Source organism: Taudactylus pleione, unplaced genomic scaffold (assembly GCF_031769625.1).
Source record: "Taudactylus pleione unplaced genomic scaffold, aTauple2 ptg000329l, whole genome shotgun sequence".
Classification (NCBI taxonomy): Eukaryota; Metazoa; Chordata; class Amphibia; order Anura; family Myobatrachidae; genus Taudactylus; species Taudactylus pleione.
Genome location: NW_028284730.1, coordinates 9357253 through 9376940, shown reverse-complemented (window position 1 = coordinate 9376940; position 19688 = coordinate 9357253).

Sequence of the window (19688 nt, the reverse complement as noted above, 5' to 3'; positions counted from 1 at the left end):
ATGAATAGAATGTGTTATTTGAAATTAATTTAATTTGTAAAATCTATTTCTTTATAATCTACAGTGTATGTTAATAATGATGATTATTTGGTATTTGCTTTCGAATATTATAGTAAAGCAAAAAAAGTATCTTAAAAAGTTAAATCATTGTAAAACTTCTATATTATTTAAAAATATTTATTGTTTTAAAAAATGCAAGAGAAAACAAAATAAACCATTAATCATACATATAATGTAGATACAGTATCATGAACAAACCACATGTATAGGTGCTTGAAACACTTGCTTTATACTTGTCAATTTACTTACATAGCTCAATATCAATTTTGCATAAAAAAACAAGTGACAGAGATATTTTGTAATATGATCTTATGGTATATTGACCTATAATGTTTGAGCACGTCTGCTTCATATGCATTCTATTTAATCCTAAAACTATAGATGTGCGGGTTTGGATTCCTGGAATATGACCTGGAATATGAACACACCCAAATTTAGGAATTAGAGTCAAACCAAGCCTCTGCTTGGGTCTTCCCACCAACTTTGGTTCCTAAAATGAGGCAAGACATCATCTTCCTGGGGCCGGATTTCCCGTGTTCTGGATTGTGTCATCTTCCTGGTTTCAGATTTTGAGTTTTTTTGATTGCATATAAAAGTATATCCCCTGTGATAAGGCACCATTTCACACAGGGGATCAGGGGGAGAGGGTGTAGACTGTGGGTTGCAGCACTGAGATTCACTTTCAGGCACTAAAAACACCATTAGGAGCACTGTTTTAAAGGGGTACTGTGTGATAAAAAAATCCACACCATTAGGAGCACTGTGATGCACTATGTTGTGTGTTCAGGGCTTCAGGCACTGTGTTAAAAAAACACTGTTTTGTGTGTGCAGGGCTTCAGACAGGCACTGTGTAAGAAAAATCTATTAGAAGCACTGTGTTAAAGGGGCATTGTATTAGTTAAAAAACCTCCATTAGGGTGCCTCTGCCATAGAAACACTGTGAGGCACTTTGTGTTCTTCAGGCACTGTGTTATTAAAAAAAGTCATAGAGTACCTTTGCCATAGGACCACTGTGAGGCACTGTATTACTAGTTCAGGCACTGTGTTAATAAAAAGCCTTTAGGGGAACTGTGTTATTTAAAAAAAACTCCATTAGGCTGCCACTACCATAGGAGCACTGTAATGGACTGTGTGTTCTTCAGGTACTGTGTAAAAAAAAACCACTGTTGTGTGCAGTGATAAAAAAAAGCCATTAGGGTGCCATTGCTAGGAGCACTGTGGGGCACTGTGTAGTGTGTTCAGGCACTGTGTTAAAAAACAATGTCATTAGGGTGCCATTACTAAGAGGACTGTGAGGCACTGTGTTAAAAAATAATATCATTAGGGTGCCATTACTAGAAGCACTGAGAGGCACTGTGTAGTGTTTTAAGGCACCTTGTTAGAAATAATGTAATTAGAGTGCCATTACTAGAAGCACTGTGACACACTGTGTAATGTGTTAAGGCACTGTGTTACAAAATAACGTTATTAGAATGCCTTTATAGAAGCACTGTGAGGCACTGCATAGTGTGTTCAGGCACTGTATTAAAAATAACATCATTAGGGTGCCATTACTAGAAGCGCTATGAGGAAGTTTGTTGTGTGTTCAGAAATTCAGGCACAGTTAAAAAAATATAATAAAAAACTTGTGTGTGAAAAAGTATAATGTCATTATTAGGTTGCCACCTGGCTGTGAGGCAGTTTGTTGTGTTTTTAGGTATAGCTAAAAAATATTCAATATAAAACTTGTGTATTAAAAAATATAATGTCATCATTTTTTTCTTTTCTTCTCTATTCTTTTCTTTTTGTAATTTGAGTTTGGTTTGATTTTTTCTTTTTGTGTTTGTAGCAGTGACTACTGACTCAGCAGTGCTGGTGCACCTGCGTGAATTAGATTTCATGTTTTTATTTGTTGGTTGCAGTTGATTTAATATGTGAATTGCCTAGTATATTGTGAATGCTATGTGATATTCTTTCATCATTAGTAGGTGTTTTAAGGATTAATTAAATACATTTTAGTACTAACACATCTGCTTTTTTATTTTTCTATTTTTCTCCTATATATCTGTATTAGTACCTGTTTACATAAGACAGCACCAATTTCATTTTATTTTTTGCTTTATTTACAATTTTGCAAGTTGCCTGTCGAATTTCTTATCATCTATAAAGAGGGTTAATAATCGGGGGATGCGCAGACTACTCTGTATATATATATAAATATCCACAGGGTGCAGCACTCCAGTCTAATAAATAAAGCTCAGACGGCAGTATGGTAAACGGCAATGTTTCAGTGCCTGTATATTCGTGGCAACAATGTCTTACCTTAAATACAAATCAACAAACTCACCCAGTGTCAGCACACTTCCGGAATCGGGACCCATCACCCGGTCCGGTGGCGCATACAACGTGACATCATTAACTGGTGAGTTACTGCTGTGCTCCCATCACCAAGGTAACAAAAAACAATGTGAAAAAAATAAATAAACAGCCCAGATAAGTACAGGCTTATGCTCGCAGCTGGCAATAATATATATACAGTATATAAATACACTACAACATGACAGTAGTACCATACAATAATAAATCAATTGAGTCTATCATCCCAGATATCTGTAGTGATAACTTAAGAAATAGGTGATATAGACATCCAAAGCTGATTGAATAGGTAAATATAATGAAAACAGAAACAATCATAATAATTGCTACATAAAATGCTGAAGACCCAGGTGATCATTAAGTCCCTTGGGTGCAAGAGTCCCTAATAAAAAAATCCATTTAGTCTCACAGCGTAGCAAATTAGCTGCACGATCACCACCCCGATTAGACATGGGTACATGGTCAATCATGCGGTAACATAAAGATGTTAATGTATGTGCTGCTTGGCAGAAATGATGGGCAACCGGTTGTTCACTTGTTCCCAAATTAATAACAGTATGTATAGCAGACCTATGGGCTGTCATACGCTCTTTAAAGGTCCGCACAGTTTTACCTACATATGACAGCCCACAGGGGCACATAATCTGGTGAATGAAAAATTTAGAATTACATGCAAGCCGATGTCGGATGTAATACGTTTTACCCAAGTGTGGGTGTTGGAACATGTTACCAGGTATCAAAAATTGACAAGTGGTGCAAGAGCACTTAAAACATCCTATTTTGGTATGCAAAAAATTACTTATAGGTTTACTAAGGCCAGTAATGTTGGTTTTAACCAACATATCACATAGCTTTTTACCCCGCTTGTAGCAAGGCATAGGTTTGGTGTCTGCCAAAAGGTAAATCACTATCCGATTGAATTAGGGGCCATAGTTTTTTTGACACTCAATTGATATCACTAGCTGTGTGTATTGCATAACCCAGGGGAGATTCAATGTTGTAGTTACCTTAGTATTACAGGTCTATAACTCATCCCTATCAATCTCAAGTACTTTTAATTTAGCCTCCTCCAGTAATTGAATGGGATATCCTCTCGCTTAGAATTTTTTAATCATTAAATTCATTTCTTGCTCAGCAATACTTGGATCCGATGTGATCCTTTTAATCCGCAGCAATTGTGAGTATGGTTAAACACGTTTCAGTGGTGCCGAATGGAAACTGTGCATATGAAGTAAATAGTTTCTATCAGTAGACTTTGTATAAAGCCTAGTGGACACAATACCATTACTCAAAGAAATCTGTACATCCAAGAAATTAATTAGACTATCACTGATGACATAACTCAATTTGACTGGGTGCTCCTTTGCATTGTGTCTCAATAACAGAAACTAACTGTTCCTTGCTACCCTGCCAAAAAATTAACATGTCATCAATATAACGACAAAAAAGCAGAAAAACAGAAATGATATTATCTTGAAAAAAAAAGCTCATTTTCAACTTGAAACATATACATATTGGCATACGATGGGGCCACACAGGACCCCATTGCACAACCAACACGTTGAAGAAAGAATGTACCATCATACAGGAAAAAGTTTTTAGTCAAAATCATCTCAAGCAGTGCCATACAGAAATCAACTTCAGATCCACAGAACAACGGATGCCCTGTGACAAAATCTTTAGTGGCAGCAATGCCTGCACTATGCAGTATTACAGTGTACAGGCTATTCATGTCCACGCTACATAGCCATACCTATTTGTCAAATTTCTGTAGGGCACTTAATTTCCTTAATAACGTGGTGATATCCAATAAATATCTAGGATGTTGCTGTGTACATGGTTGAAATAATGAGTCTTATAGCAATGCAGCTGGTTGTAATAGTGAATTGCGTGCTGCAATAATAGGGTGGCCAGGTGGGTTAATTAAGGATTTATGCACTTTAGGTGTAGTGTACAGTACCGGTACCACCGGCTGTGCTGGAATCAATGCATCAGATAACTTTTTAGGGATAATATGATTATCAACCGCAGCCGTTAGGAGCATCCAAGCTCTTCTGTAAACTGTTTAGTAGGGTCCTTAGTTAATTTAGTATAGGTAACTGTATCCCCCAATTGTTGCTGGATCTCCACTTTATATTGGTATAAGTCCTGTACCACCAGGGCTCCCCCCTTATCAGCAGGTCTAAAGATTAACTCCTTGCAAGCAGACAGATTTCTCAATGCCATCCATTAGTTTTATTAAGGTTATGACTGATTTTATCTGGCTTCGCCGCATATTGATTAGTCTCTTGTGCTAATAATCTCATAAATGTCTTGATAGACACATTATGTGACTGTGGATCAAAAGAAGAATTGGGTAAGGTCTTACTAAGCTGTGGTGGTAATGTATATTCAACTGGTCTTAAAGGTGGATTCTTATAAAATAATTATTTTAGTTTTAGCTGTCTGCTAAGCTGGTACTGTTCAATTTGCCATTGCAGTGCATTCAGATGGTTAGTAGGCATGAATGATAAGCCCTTAGTAAGTACCTTAGTTTCTGTAGGGGAAAGATTGTATGAGGATAAGTTGATAACTAGGTTTTCCATGGTTTCGGGGGCTTTCCACCACGTCCCTTGCCTTTTCCACTGATGGCCACGTCTGGTGAATTTCTGGGATCTCCTCCTCCTGGTCCCTTGGCTTTCGTAACTACCCCTAAAGGGCGCACACCAGGGTTTCTAATGCGAGAGGCTCCGGAATCACTCGCCGTCGATGTATATTCTGAAGACTCATTATCACCAGGTGGTCTGTTTCTTCTCTGGAAGAGCAGTATTTTATAGTCTCTTCTCTTGGTATTATCTGTCCAATGATAAATGTTTTGATTTTCATAATCCAAATCAACTTTAGTTTTTTTATCAGTTTTAAACTTGGTAAGATCACGTTTATATATCTGAAGTTGATTGTTCAACTTGTCATACCACTTAATTGAGGGATCATTTTGCAACAGCGGTTTATGTACCACTTCAAAGGATGCAATTTTTTCTTTATTGCCATTCATCTCTTTGGTAGATTGTTCAATAATTAACAATATTAAATCCATTGAACACTTGTTAAGTATTGTGACCCATTTTTTGCAGACTGCAGGGTCGTTCCTGCCAATAGTAGGGCTATTTCTAACTCATATCTGAGCAAGTTGAGGCTACTTCTCTTGATGATGTCTACAGGAAATTGTTGAATTTTAAGTGTAAAGAAATTGACTATTATTACCATTGTATTACTGTAAGTGAATACCATCGTGCTAAAGAAAATCCTCGTGGATTTCAGATTTTTTGTTACCTTGGTGATGGGAGCAGAGCAGTGACTCACCAGTTGATGATGTCACATTGTATACGCCACCGGACCGGGTGATGGGTCCCAATTCCGGAAGTGTGCTGACACTGGGTGTGTTTGTTGATCTGTATTTTAGGTAAGACATTGTTATGCTTCTTTGTCCTGACGAAAGTGCCACGAATATACAGGCACTGAAACGTTGCCGTTTACCATACTGCCATCTGAGCTTTATTTATTAGACTGGAGTGCTGCACCCTGTGGATATTTTTGTGTTATGTACTGTGCGGGCACCCAGCATCATGAGCGGATACAGGGAGAGCCGGACACATTGCTAATATATATATATATATATATATATATATATATATATATATAATATTGTTGTAATTGCGAATGAATACAGAATTTGTATATAGTCTATGCTGCTACCTCTATACTTAACCCCTTTAAGTATAGGTTCCCACCGTTAGGTACTCAGCGCCTGGAGTGTTGCTATTTGACCACTTGAAAAAAATACTATAAAGACATATGAAAGCCTTAGCAATTGTAGAGATGAAGCTAATCTATAAATTAAAACCTTTCACATTTAGGATTAAATGCAGATTTTGAATTTAAATGATTTTCAATGTAAATGATTATTATTACAGTATTTAGCATCATTTATTTAGAAACCTGTTTTTAAATATTTGTATCCTCATCAATTGTTTTTATTGTATATTTTATGTATACAATCATTTAGGTTTTTATGTTCCCCTCCTCATATGTTCTCAGAGATGAGACTAAAGATGTTACATACAAATAAAGTTTTCAGATTCAGCTCAACACAGTGAAAGTGATACATCACTTCCAGGCTTTCGAACACCCAGAAACAAGAATTTTATTATACATCTGGGTGTATGGAATGCATTGCCACAAAACATTGAGATTACCTGGCATTTTTGTGCTTCTAACTAGTTGCTTTGAGTTTTTGAGGGGATTGAGGATTAGAGTGAGTCCCCACTTTTGAAAAAGACAAAAGTTTAAATGCATCAAGCAATATAGCCACCAGTTGCAGATACTGGGAACTCATAAGAACAGCCGTTGATGTGAATCCAGACCTAATGATTTGAAAGAAACTGTTTTGTGCACTGTTGTACCCATTTTGTGGTAAGCAAACTGGATCTTTTATTTAAGAATTTGATATTGATTCTTTTGTATGTAAGTGTACCTCTGGTTTGTGTTTAATAAATTGTGAATCTGGAAGGTATTGCACAAGGTTTTCTTTTTTCTTCTTCTCCACATATAACCTTAAGTATGAATGTGTAAATTGGAATTCGGGGTATAACAAATTTAAAAGGAAACTTAGGGCCTCATTTACTAACGAGTTTTATCACCAAAATGAGTGATACATTTCACTGTGTATGATAAATGGTGCTCCAGCCAATCAGCTCCCAACTGTCATCTTTCTAACAGTTGAGAGCTGATTGGCTGGAGCACCATTTATCATACACAGTGAAATTTATCACTCGTTTTGGTGATAAAACTCGTTAGTAAATGGGGGCCTATATGTGCTATTCTGCAAGTTTGATTCACATAAGGGCATTACTGTGCCATCAGGTGTGCTGTGAGCTGCATGTGTAAAAAAGTATCTCTAAGAAAATCTCACTTCTCATAGACTGGATCTAAGGGACACTTGGGACTAGGAAACCCCATTTTATTGATTTAATACATATTGTTTTGACCCAAATATGTTTCAATACTACCCTATATTTTTTCTTGTTAGTGGAATATATTGTTGAGAAAAGAACAAAGAATAAGAAATATTTGTAGAATAACAACCAATCGCATGTTATACCATTTCCCTATATATTATATTGCTACATTTTAATTGACATCTGATTTGTTAATAGTAAGAGTTGAACAATGAAATGATGGTTAAGTAAATTAAAAAGAAAACTGTGTGGGAGGCAATTATTCAAAATGCACATGTTCAACACACTCTTTAATTAACTAAAACAAGTGGGATTTAAATATTATAATTATGAAAAATGTAAAAGTCCATAGAGTATATTTCTACAGCTTATTTAAAAACTATTTCCCTATAGAACTACTGTACCTATAATATGAAAACACGCACGCGAATAGAAATAAAATACATTGGATGACTGTTTGTTAAAATGCCTATTTCTCTTCACCGGTTAATGGACAACATTACACTTAATCAATTTTAGTTATTTAAGCTTTCAAGAGAGACTACTCCAGCACTTTGTTTTTGTATATATTTTATTTTCCTTCCACTCAGAAAAACAGTCTTATTAATAATTAAAGAGAAATTAAAATTATATGATTAGATCTTGGTGCAGCTTGTATTTTGTGACATGAATTTGCCACAGGATAACATTGCCAATATTCTGGAGATTCAACTATGATGAATATATTCCTGCACTTTTGCTACATCTTTTTCTTAGTGACTAACAGCACTGAACTTTGTCTCTTATCCTGTATAATGGATATTGCTCATTACGTTGGTTTGGTCTATATACATAAAGAAAAAGGTACAGGAAGTTTATTTTGAGAGTATAAACTGCAACAGAATTAAATTATATTCACATTCAGCTGTCATGTCATAGTTATAATATGCTTACATTGCTACATACTGTATATACTTTTTTAACCTGTTGCAAATTTTTTAAATTGTTGCAAATGTGGTTACAATGGACTGGATCATAGTGTATGCAGACAGCTGCAGCAATAGATTTGGGCAATTGTAGAACTAAATGGGTGGTTGAGAGGTGGATGCAAAGCAGTAGCATCTTTGATACATGCGCACAAGTAAAACATTGGGCGCATGTACCTAATGTTTTACTGGTATCCCATTCTATATCAGGCCCTAAGGCTTTTAATGTGATCTGCCAACCAATGTAAAAAATGGCATGATTCATCCAACTTATAAATGTGTTTGGTGCAGTGGGCTCACATAATCAGGCTACAATAACCCTAACGGTCACATTTCACTAATGACAGTGTAATAGATGTTTTTTTTTTATTTGAGTGTTTCCCAACTCCAGTCCTCGGGAACCCCTAATACTGCATGTTTTAAAGATCTCTTTAGTATCACAATAAAAATAATTAGACTGTGGATCTTTTAAATTATGTCAGCTAGTAATGGATACACCTGTGCATGCACTTGGAGATCTGGAAAATATGCCTTATTACAGGTTCCTGGGAACTAGAGTTTGGAAACACTGCTTTAATTGATAACGTGTAATTTTCAGAAACACATATCAAATTTTGTTAAGAGACTGGATGACAGAAAATTGAAGTTTTGTTAATGATAAAACTTGGGTTATTAAATGAGATAAGTGAACAAATTCCAGCGTCTGCATTATTTTATTTTACAACTGTTACCTTAAAAAAAAATCCCAATCTTCTCTTTCAATAATTGTTTTCTTATGATTGCAAAGCGCAGATAAACAGACTTCTATATATTAAATAAAATAAATTAAATAAGTTGAAAAAAATCGAAAGGAAATAATTTAAAAGCTCCTCTCTACTGTCTGTGCACAACTTCATTCACTACTGTCTATAGAGCGCTACAACATCACTCATTACACACTGTTAACAATAACTAGAAAAACCATCAGGTTTACAGTATAAATGGTTAACAGGCAATTCAAGGAATACTAGGGGCCGGATTCAATTAGGTGCGAGAAGTCCGTTTCTGCGGAAAAGTTTCACAGATGATGTCATTTCGCCAGGAAAGTCAATGCATTGTTATAGGCAAAAAAGATTCGCCTATGAAACCAGGCGGAAAAAAGTGCAGAATTGGGGGTTAGGGGTGCAAACTTGTGGGAACCACCCAGCACCCTTGGGGCAGTCCCCCAAAGGTATACTGTGTAAAAAAAAGTTTAAAAAAACTTAAGGACACCCAAAAAAAGTACTTTCGTTTTGGGAGCGAAAAAAAACAAAGTTGAGGGACAAACTTAAAAGCTGGCAAACATATACTCCAGGGGGGTCCCCAAGTATGCCCAGGCTGTTTTTAAGATTGCAGGTGCTTGCGGCAGGTGGATTTTTTACGTTTTTTAAAACTTCTCTTTAGCAACTTTAAAATATGATAGCACCCATTTTCATGTATCCCAAATTTGCTGGGACTATTTATTTTCTTAAAAAAACCTGCTAAATGCTATTCTTCACCACCTGTGCAAAGACGCTAATTAGCAGCTATTGAGACCATTTAAGTACCCCAAATACCTTCAGCAGGCCTATTCAGGGGTATCTATAATGATCCCCAATGTCTGGGCATCTTTTGGGGGGTGTCAGGCTGTTTTCCCCAAATCTGACAGGACTTTTTTCTGGCTTCGAATTCGCCGAGTTCTGTTTTAGCTGATTTGGAATTGAATACGGGAATAAGCAGGGACAAGCGCGATACTTTTCCGCATGCAAAACCAGCAATGATGGTGAAAACTCCGGCATGCTAAAAGTCCAGGACTTTTTGCTCCTAATTGAATACGGGCCCAGGTATCAGAGATTTGGTAGGTTCCCACATACTGTAGTAGAGTAACTCAAAGTACTGGTTCCACTGCTTTCCAATAGTCACTGACTCTGTCATTTACACCTCTACCCCCAAATGTTTTTTTAGGGTAGCAACCCAGATCACAAGAACCACAGGAGAAACTTCAGACTCTATCCGAGGAGAGGGGAGCATAAGATGAAGAGGGCAGAGGAGCTCTGGGCTGACTACAGAAATCTTGGGGCCTGATACACATATATCTCTGGGGCCCCAAAACCTCCCCTCCCAATGCTCCCTCCTTGAAACATGCCCGGGTCCACACACACACACAATTATTACAAATAGAGAAATGCACACACACACACACACACACACATATATATACATACATATACACACACACATACTGTATATATATATATATATATATATATATATATATAAAAAATATCATACAAACTCGGCACTCACATGCTTTTCAAACTGCAACTCCTTTGAACATAGGGAATGTTGGTTCCAAAATATTGCAATAATTTGTTAAGCTGACCACCGCTTCACGGTCATTCCCATCTGGCCAGTCCCTACACTGATTCTCAGATAAATGAACTTGATCTGCCACCTTTGGCTCAAGCTGCATACATTTTAAACATGAAACTGGGTCCTGCCTTAAAGAGACAGGAGCACACCCAGGGCTATCAGTTAATAAGCACCTGGAAAAAGAAAAAAAGTTTGTCATACATTTGAAAAACAGCGTGCCCTAGCAAGTGTGACCACAAAATTTAAATAAATGACAGGCTTAATCCACGGCTCTCAACCATCTAGGGAACCCTTGGCATGTGACCACACCATCTACATAAAGAATATCATACAAACTCGGCACTCACATATTATTAAGACACTATCCTGGCACCCGCTATTTTTACTAACAGTTTTGTGTGCGGCCTATTTCTCCATATATATATATATATATATATATATATATATATATACACACACACACACACATATAAATATATATATATATATATATATATACAAACAATATTGTAAAAATTACAATAACTTAGTCACTTACCTTCATGCTGAGGCTAGGGTTTCTCCCTACACTCTTCAGCTGGACCACTAAGGAGGAGGAATATGGGGGGGTCAGGCGTGCTAAGAGGGAGGGTGTCGGAGGTTCCGCAAAGGGGTTGGGTCGGAAGTGCCGCAAGGGTGGGATCGGAGGTGCCACAAGGGGGGGTGGGCTGTGCCACATGAGGGAATTTGAACAACAGTGGACAAAGGGAAAGGAGAGGAACAGGAAGGAAGCAGGATGGGCCCAAACACCGGCCCCTGCATGTCACGGTGCGAGCTGGTGTTTGACTGTGGAAGGTTGAGCTGGGGTGCATTACAGAAGTGGGCGTAAATATATATATATTTTAAAGAAGATTCAGAGAGGATCCTACAGAACTGAATTTTGGGGTACCAAGTGAAACGGAGTCCATGGCTTGGTTCCTTCTGACAAATTTTGTCCCCAAAATGTGGCCTAATATTTTACCAGAAATCTCAGATCTTATGGTTTTAATTGTCTTTTACCCTCATTATTTCAGGTGCCATTTTTGATAGAAGAGTGTATGGAGAGGGTAGTTGGCTGTGCTGTAGCTGTGCTGCAATAGTGGCCATTGGAGAGACTAGTAGGTGGCTGCAGTGGTTGGAAATGCTGTAAAATAAAAAGCACCTTTAATTTGTATGTTTGTAAGGGTCAGACAATAGCTAGCAATCTGGAATACATGCTCCTCTTGTATAATTTGTTTGAAGATAGTATATATCCTGTAGGAGGGCAAAGACAGTACTGTAATTTCAAGCTTAGCTGACCAAAAGCTAAGGGGAGATAAAGGGACTGCTAGCAAACAGCACAGGCTCCTATTTGTATTTGAGATTCTAAACTTAACTTACTTTGTACACATTAACAGGGTATATATCTTGTCATGGTATACAATCGGGAAGCCGACTGCCTTAATACCAACAGCCAGCTTCCCGACTGTCATATCCCGGTGAGGATGAAATGCCGGGCGTCTAGATGTAGACACCTGACATTTCCCCAACACCGGGAGACCAGTGCCCGGCATCCCGATCGAAGGGATGCCGGGTGCCACGAGTGGACAGCTGCGGGGGGGGGGAGGGTTAGGTTTAGGGCACCTGGGGGGACTTAGGGTTAGCCCCCCCCGGAGGGTTAGGGTTAGGCTAGAGGGAGGGAGAGTTAAGGTTAGGCACCCCCAGGGGGGACTTAGGGTTAGGCACCCCTCGGGCAGTGGGAAAGGGGGGGGCTAGGGTTAGGCACTTAGAGGGGGGGATTAGGGTTAGGCACTTGGGGGGAGGTTAGGGTTAGGCACCCCTAAGGATGGTTAGGGGGTTAGGTTAGGTTAGTTTATACTTACCTTAGCGACGATCGGGATTTCCAGCGCTGTCGGGCTGCCGCTGCCAGGCTCTGCTCATCTATCGGCCATGCGGCCGGCGGTATTTCATACCAATTCCCTTGTCATTAGGGACAGATGACCTGATTCAGAGCCGCTCGCTATATGCGATTGCTCACCCCCAGCGTGTGAAAATTCTGCAAAGTGACGGCATGGCAGGGGCTCGCTCGGAAAGGCATAAGCACGCCCACTTTGTCTGGGCAAGCAATCACTTTGTGTATGCAGATGCCCATTTGCATATGTAGGCATGCCCAGGAGCGCACGTCATCTCCAGGAAGTGTATTAAAACATTGGTACATCGAGGACCATCAGAAGCAATCGCAGCTCTTGTGGTTCCCTTACCTGCACTGCGAGGATTTCAGTGTAAAATAAAGGCTGGTGACATGTACTATGATGCTGTCTGTTAATTATTCATGCCTTAGAAATGACGTCGCAACACTCTGGCACGCCTGCGTTCGCACCTCCACTCCTCTGTTACTACTGGCCTGCCCCTGTTACCACGCACAAATTGGCTCTCCTGTCACTCATTACACTGGGCTGTCTTTACAGGGTGAGCGAGCGGGTCCCGATCGCTATGAGTAGTTCACGCACGCGCACTGCGATGCATATGCATGCGCAGATTAGCGAAATCGGCAGCAGCGAGCAGACGCTTGCTAGCGACTGGGTCTGAATCAGGTCCAGAGACAGTACTGCGATTGTAAGTTTAGCTGACCAAAATATACTGTGCTGTGTCTGAGTAAGCTGCACCCCAATGAAAACATTTTATCTTGTTTAACAAAATTCTCTTTAAGGGCCCGATTCAATTAGAGGCGAAAAGACGTGGCCGGATAAATGCATTCGCAGCTGCAATCTTTTTGCCTTTATAAAGTTTTTGCATACATTCACAATGCGAGCTCCCGCTTTCCACCCTATTCAATTACAAAACAGGCGAAAATGCATATGTGCAAATGCAGCGAATGGTGAAACTAGCAAAAAGGACAGCATATTTTGGGAAAATCAGTCTGTACCCCATAAAAAGCTTACCTAACCCTGAAAATCAATATAGAATTGTATTAATAGCCCTAAGAAAGTATTTAGGGTTCTTAAATTGAGTCAAAGGGCTGTTATATGCATATTTGCAAAAGTGTGGAAAAATTATCTAAAGCAATTTATTTTGTGAAAAATAATTGCTGTAGTTAAATCGGGAGTACATTAAAATGGAGGCTCTGAATCAGGGCGGGCTGGTATTTTTTTTTACCGGCCTCCAGGCCGCTCGCCTGGCGATGGTCGCGACCATCACGACCATCAGGCTTGTGATGAGACCCTTGTGGTAGGGTCTCGTCCACCACAAGCCCCAGTGAACTTCCTGCTCTAATATAGCAGGAAGTTCACTACTGACATCACGTGTGATGTCAGTAGGGCCACCCCCCAAATGGCAGGCATTCCTTCAGGAATGCCTCCATTTGGCCAGCCACCCCCCCAACCTGCCTACAACAGGGGGTGAGCTGTTGTTCAACATCGACAGCCGCCCTGTTTTGCTGTGAGCCCCGAGCAAGTGAAGTTCTCACTCACTCCTGGGCTCACGTGTGCGCAATGCCCGGTCATCGACCTGCTTGCGAGCACTATGCGCTCGCGAGTGGGTCTGAATCAGGCCCCAAGTCCCCACATTTTTAGTCCAAAGTAGGGATTTTGCACATTTTGATATTACTGTACTTACTGGAAGTTATTGCCCCAACAGTTGCACTCCAAAATAAATAAAATAGTGAAAGACAACATTTCTCTCTGGTTTTAAGAAAATATTGTCTCTTCTAAATTAAACATTATAATATATATATATATATATATATTTCTAGGGAAGATTGTGTATATTTGAAGGACAGTGAATATCTGCAAGCAAGTGGTCAAATATTGTACTTACTGGTCTTGTATCCCCATTAGCTGCTCTCCAAAATAACAAAAGCTGAAAGACTTTTTTTTATAAAATAAAATTCTCAAGTCTTTTAACTGCATAGTACAGGTAACAGTCCCTCATTTTCTATCTCATTGTAAGTTCACTTGGTGTGGTGGCAGGTAAAATTCACCAACAGTAGCTCGACTGTTGTATTGGTTTAAATAAATCATAAGTCAGTCTATAGAAGAAAAGGAGCATCCCATTTCTGCTTTTAAGGTCGAGCGGTAATAAGAAGTTATGAAAAAGGGCACTCCAAATTTAAACAATTTTTTTGACAGTCTTTAAGAAAACTTCACCTCTATCTATGAAGAGAAAAGTTACTGCCAAAAAAAGTTAAAATTGCCAGCATGCCATACAACATATGCAGTGACAAGGAAAGGCTCAGGCTATGGCCTTTATTTGTGAGTTGTGTCCCTGCTACTGCGCTTTCATTCACTAGTATGTATATTGCAAAAGTCTGGGTCAAACACAGTTAGACATATTCTGCAACCTCACATGCACCACCTTTTCACTCTATAAAAGTCCAGTTTATCATCTCTAAAACAGGCAAATCAGTGAACAAAAAACATTAATGCTAAAGAACATATTGTGCATTCACAAACTTCACAAATTCAAAGGTGAGTCTAAGGGTGTCCACGAGTGCTGCATGTGAATGTGACATTTCAGATTCTGACACTGCAATCCTAGAGAAGCCTCCTTCTACCTCTACCATTTCTGACCCCTCTGCAAATGTGAGGATGAGTAGAGTAAAATTTATGATGATGGTTTACACATAGAATTGATTATGCTACCTTTTTAAGTATGAGGATCAGAATTTCTTAAAACATGACAGGTCCATGCAAGGGATGCTGGCTTTAGCCATAAAATTTTGGAGCATTTTCAGCATTTACTGTAGCAATCAAATGTAGAACATTGCATGTAGCTGCAAGAAAAGATAAATTTATCATGCCACCAACTAAAGCAAGAGGTGGTATAAGGGTTGATTGAAAGGTTCATGGCCTAGGGTGCAAGGATTTATTTGTAGCCAATAAAACCGTGTTATTTTTCCACATACTGTAATCCCCTTGTAGATGTACACACATAGACCAGTGGGTGTCGAGCATACATATCTGTGTCTTCTAGAAGTCAGCATCTAGTACCCTCACAAACTGATCAAGTCTTTAATGATGTCATCGTCAGTGGCAAAATGGTGACCACAAGGTCTTTCTTCAATTTGAGGAAGAGGTAGTAGTCAGAGGGTGCCAAATCAGGTGAATAAGGCAAGTGTTCAAGCAGTTGTAATCCACAATTCTGGATGGCAATTATGCCCACTAGTAACTTTTGAGTTGGAGCATTGTCTTGGTGGAAGAGCACCCCTCTTGTCAACTTCCAAAGTCGATTATCCTTTTTTTCTCATAGCTGCTTCAAAAGATCAGCTTAGTATGTCCCAGTGATAGTTTTACCTTTTTCAAGGTGGTCCAGCAGCAGTACTCTTTCTGCATCCCAAAATATGGAGGCCATCACCCTTCCAGCAGACAGCACTGACTTCGCCTTCATTGGAGCAGAGGATCCCTGATGTTTCCACTATTTAAATTGTTCTTTAGTCTCAGGTTGGAAGTGATGCACCCAAGTCTCATCCATGGTTACAAATTTCTGAAGAAACCTCTCAGTATCTGCATCAAACATAGCCCAAATGGTCTTTGCCATGGTGAGATGTTCAACACTAAGATGTTTTGGGATCCATCAAGCTGAGACCTGTCATTTGGAGTTTGTTGTGAATAACAGCATGAACACATTCCTGGGAGATACACATATGTTTGGCAATGTATTGCTCTGTTATTCTTCGATCTTCCAATATCATGTCATGGATTTTGTCAATGGTTTATTTTGTGGCACCAATGAAGGGCCTCCCGGGTCGGGGATCATCTTCAAGGCTCTCCATTCCTCATTTGAATTCTGCTGCTCAATTCTTAACCGTGCTGTAAGAAGGAGCAACTTTCCCTAGTGTCACAAACATGTCCTCATGGATCTCTGTGGGTGTTAAACCCTTTATGATGAGGTAGCGGATGACTGCGCAATGAGCAATTGCATCCATTTTATGAAAATCGGTCATCCTGTCCAGTTCAAATGTCTGTAAAAGAAAAACAACAACCATTATTAACTTGAAACTTGTTATGTAATCCTAAAAGAAGTTCATTTTTATGTGAAAATAATAAGAACTGTTTACCACAATCATTGTACCTTAGGCCAGGAACTTGCCAATAACTCCTTGAAACAAGGTGGAATCCCACTATTTATATGCTGCAGTGACTAGAGGAACAACTTCAAAGCCATCTTAACATACAGTACACAACAAATCATGAAATAGGTTGACAGAGGACAAGTTGCCACCTTACTCTAGTACACTGGAGAATACTCTTGGTTTTATTAAGGCTGCTGAAACCATTTGAAATGTAACCTGTAAAGTGAATTCATATACTACAAGACTGAGTCAGGCCTAATTAAGCTACTGGAAAATCATCTAGAGAAGCTGAAGTATGTAGATCAAGCTCTTAATTCACTTTTCTAGGATCACATGGTTTACAACATCTTGCATTTGGATCCCTACATTTTGGCAACCATGCTTGATCTTAAGTTCAAGTCCTATGTAATGTCTTTCTTTCCAACTGACACAGATCTCAAATGATGCAAAGAGCTCCCCTTGTAAGCAATTTGCCATTTCAAGTGGCACACAAATCAACATCGTATAATTTCTCCTGTAAATACTACTGCCAGGAAAAAAATTATATTTTCCAAGAGACCCACTAATGATGATGATAAGTCAGTTCAGCATCTCAGAGTGGAACATTAATACATCTGGTCATTAAAAGAAATGTCCTCATTTACTAATACCTCTACCATGACTCAATCTGATACAGTAAACATCAATAGAATGGCGAAGGATTAATTTAACGAAAATGTACAGCCGCAGATGCACAGAAGATGCCAGAATATCTGTGTAAGCTGATGGAGATCTTGGCCTCTTCACTCCACCTCAACGATGGCAACATGCCTCCGTTTTGGAAAATGGAGGCTGCTGCCACCCCATGCCACCTTGAAATGGCAGTAGACTGTCAATCGTTGACAGTCTTTTGCCGGGCTGCATATGCAGAATGGGTCCTGTGCATGCTCAGTTTCCTGATAATCAGGAATCTGTGATCAGCAGTGCTCTAGCATGCACTGCTGAATCAGCCCAGAGACTGTAACAGTGGGTTCCACTGGAGATTAGGTAATATTATGTGATGATGGTTTTAACAACAGTTATGAGGATGATAATGATGACAAATGTAACTTTGAGGATAATTAACACTATTAGCCTTAAGCCTAGTGGTAGCTTGGTTTAAACAAACCACCAAACTGTTTTCATTTATGGGGAACCAAACCAACCAAGCACTTCACTGACAAGAGTAACTTACATGGTGATCTAGTATTCTACTAGAGTTTACTCCAGCAGCATTCGCCTTTACTGGTCTGAGGCTAGTGATTTGCTGTTTTGCAAATTGTGTTGGTAATAGATATTTTTTTATACTATTCTTCTACTTTTAGGCTATTAGATCTTGATTAATAAAAACATTCTATAGAATCACACTGTTTATTAGTTGACTTAAATTCCAGAAAAGGCAGCTCTTTTATAATGATTTAATGACTAATATACAGTAAGTGCAAAATAAGGCAGCAATTGCAGCTCAGGTCAATTATTTAAATTGGACCATAGATATTTTGCACATTGTGTCTGATTCAGATTTGAGAATAGAATAAGACAGAACAAGTAACTAGACAAACCATGTTGCAATACAAGGGGAACAAATACTTATAATTATTTTTTTGCATGTGGGGAAAATACCGGCTGTTTTTGCATGTAGCCCACAAATACTGGACAGCTTTATTTTTACACTGCAATTAGATTTCAGTTTAAAAACACTCCTCACAAATCTAAATCTCTTTGCACATTTTAATTCTGCTTCACCTGCAGTGCAGATTGGTTTTTACCAAGATGCACTGTTACTTGATCTTTCTTACTCTATTCCTACTATAAATCTGTATCAGGCCAATTGTCCTTAAATGATCTGAGTTTAGTGTCATGGGGACCCCCACACACTAGTGGCTAATTGAATTAATATCAAAGACATTTTATTAGACATACTGGACAAAGAAGAATGGGGTCATCCTGTTTAGTCTACAATACAATATTTATGTCATAGAAATGCTATAGTTCTGAACAGTACATGGCAAATTCAATTTAATATACAAAATATAACAGTTGTTTGCACTACTACAAGTAATTCCAGTATTGATGTAAAAGTCTGACATTATTTAATACTATACAGATGTAATTTTTTTACAAAATAAGTATTATTATATGTATTACATTCATAAGATATAATATTATATTATTTGTTCCAATTTTTGACTGTTGCCTCTTGAAGACCACAGGTGTTCCCTCAAGGTTTCATCTGAAGAGGACCTCATTTTTTACACACTCTTAATATATACAAATATATTCCAACCAGAGTTGGTTTCAATTAAGTTCAGCACATGTTGCACTGCTGCTCTTAAAAAAATGAAAAAATGAAAAGTAAAGTGTTTTATATTTATTTTAATTAATATTGTAAAAACAGTGTAATAAAATGTTTTTCAAATGATGTCATCATTGAACCCTAAAATTTTTATTGTCTCTTTGCTGCAACACAGGTGTGTTTATTAGTGACTGACAAATTTTAAAAGAATAATTGGGACAACTTATTTTGATTGCTAATATATGAGGGAACAAAGATGTACCATTCTAAATGCAATACCCGAAGGTGATATTTAAGAATCACTGATGATATAAGTTTTTCTCTTTAATTAAATATATTAATCAGATCAAAATTAAAATAATCTATAATAAACCTTTTTCATACAAAATTTTCATGAAAACAACTTTTTTAGCTTTTCTCCTTTCTTTCAACATTTGTAATTATGATTTTCTAGGGAGTTTGATATTGCATGTGACAGACCAAATATTTATACTGTTAATTAGGACTAGAGAAAATCTAAATAAAGTAGTAAGATTCATGAGTTTCATTTATACCCATTT